Raw genomic sequence first — 2,586 nt, forward strand, 5'->3', positions numbered from 1 at the left:
GCTGCTCGCAAAATAAAAATAAAAATGAAGGAGCTGCTCGCAAAATAAAAATAAAAATGCTAGATTTATGTAAAGATTTACGTATGTTTACGGGCTGAGCTGGTTTGGTTATGTTTGATTGGATTAGGTGAAGGATTAGGCCCACCCATCCTGAAAATGAGGGAGAGTCAGTATTAGATTAAAGAAGAGTTGGTCCGTAAGATTTGGTAGACTTTTACGTAAGTTAGTATTATTGCTCCTTCGCCTATCGCCCGCGGCCCACCCGTAGACAAAGTTATACACCCGCCCCGTTAGAGAAAAAAAAGAGAGAAAGAAAGATTCGGAAAGAAAAGGTACAGCGAAGGGAAAGCCGCACAGATGAAACCCTAGCCACAATCGATTGAGCGGCGGCGCGGCGAGCGGCGGAGATGGAGATCGAGAGCAGTGCATCCGCGGAGCTCAAGACCTGTACCGGAGGCGCCGATGGGGTACCAAAAACGGCCGGCGGAGCTCGCGGGGTTGGGACCGGGAAGGAAGTCATCGGCGGCAAGGTCGGGGCAAACACACGGCGGGAGGGCCGACCTCTTCGCGTAGGCGACGAAAGGGCAAGGCGGGAGCTCCTTCTTCTTCGCGATTCGATCAACTCAGGGGAGGGCGCGATCCCCGTCTACCGTCGTGCCTGGGAGGCCTCCTTCGGCGGCGTCTTCGGCTCCTTCGACGACGAGAGTAAGGACCAAACTGTGCCTACTCATCTCAATTCACTTTTATCTTTCCACATCAAGCTAGTGCCAAATCTTGTTTCAGCACAGTCCGATATGCGATTTCGTAGCGCGCGGGATGCGATTCCTGGTTAATTTCAGTGTTACAATAGTTAATTGCAAGGATGAGCAATGGACGTTCTCTTTGCCATCCATCTCTTGGACTAGAAGAGGGGCCTCTCTCTGAAAACCATTACTCTAGTTGGTAACCAAGGAGTACATCTATTTTACCAGGAAACAACCACACATTTAACCCATTGGTAACCTGACATACTGGAGGAGATCCTTTGCATTGCATAGAGATAAGATACCAAGCTCACCAACCTATATATAAATTATAAGATGAACAAACAAACCATCTTCCTGAATCCTGATAGTAAGTAAGCTGGACCATTTTGCTATCCAAAGTATCTTTGATCCATCTAACCACTTAATCTGGTTTCTTGCAGCTGCCCTTGGTCCCATGCGCTATACGTATGGACCTATCCCGGAAAATGCTGTTCCAGCTAGCACCTTGCAGATCTTCTCTGTCAGAGTTACTGACCTGAAACACGGTCTCTGGTGGCCACTTCATGTCTATGGCTTGGTTGCCACCAGAGACGGGGCAGATCATAATCGCAACTTTCTCTTCAGGCGCACGAGGGATAACTGCCAAATCCTTACCAAAGAGGTGATTGTTCGTTTACCCTTTTTTTCTCAACCTTTTGCTGCTACCAATATTCAGCATCATAATCTACTGAAATCGTGTTGCCCCTCCCTCCCAGTGGACTTGTATCCCCATGGTGTAGTGGGCAGTACCATTTTCTATGCTTTGTTATTTGCAAGGAAAACAAGGTATCTCGAACAGTCTGTCAGATAACTAATTACTGGTTATGCTTGCATTGCAGGATCCAGTTTTGCTGTTAACAGGTCCATCTCGCGCAGTCTTGTTGGCTGCTCTGGTCACCTTTGAAATCCAGCTGCTGGTAAAGAGCAAAACTGAATTTGCAGATGAAGTACTGGCTTCCAAAGTCTTCGATTTCCACCAGGGATCTGGTCGAGAAGACAGTATTTGTACACGCATCCCCTACAAGCATTGTACACTTGAGTTTGTGCTCGCGTCTCTACGGCATTCGGTCGAGGCCACCGTTACTGTCCAGCTCGTCAACGGGTCGTGGCCGGACGGTCACCAGGGACAGGTCTTCACCAGCACCGACGACACAAAAGATACCAAAATGTGCTGCTTGACTGTCGAGATGGAAGGATGCCCATCGGTCCAGACGGCATGTTTGTGCTCTCGAGGCGCGTTGTTAGCGCAGAGCTGGGCGGGAGGGATAAACTGATGGTGTCCGTGCAGGCGCACCGCGTCGGCTTCCTTACGAGAAATCAGGCCGTCTTCGAGCCCAAGGTGTCTGGGACGAGCGTTGGCATGTGTGATCTTCGTTTCTGCAAGATGCAGGTAACCGTTGCTTGGTCCCTGCTGATGCCGGTCCCAACGCTTGCATATGACTTGAAACCATAGTTTTAAATAGCCTGCTATAGCCTTTTCAGCAGGATGCCGCTAAATGGTATCATGTACGAATATGCTGCTATAGCTCCGTTATAGCGGATTTAGAGGCTCGCCGCTATTTGCTGTAGCCCGTCCTCGTTGCTAGGCTGCTCGTCGTTCCCGTCAGAGATTGGAACCCAACAAGATATTTTTTCAGAGAAACCCAATCAAACATGGGCCAGGATGCAGGCCCACAGTACTAGTAGGTCCAACAGGGCTAGGCCCATAGGGCAATTGGGCCTGAGAGGAACTTGAAAAGGCAGACACATCGGGGCTTATAAACCGCTACAAGCGGCTCTCGCTTGGCGAGGTGGGACTAAA

General features: G+C 49.5%; 1 pseudogene; it reads left to right on the plus strand.

Moving 5' to 3' along the window:
- Positions 1-283: 283 nt before the first annotated feature.
- Positions 284-2,238, plus strand: LOC123428903 (annotated as a pseudogene).
- Positions 2,239-2,586: the final 348 nt, after the last annotated feature.

Source organism: Hordeum vulgare, chromosome 2H (assembly GCF_904849725.1).
Source record: "Hordeum vulgare subsp. vulgare chromosome 2H, MorexV3_pseudomolecules_assembly, whole genome shotgun sequence".
NCBI lineage: Eukaryota > Viridiplantae > Streptophyta > Magnoliopsida > Poales > Poaceae > Hordeum > Hordeum vulgare.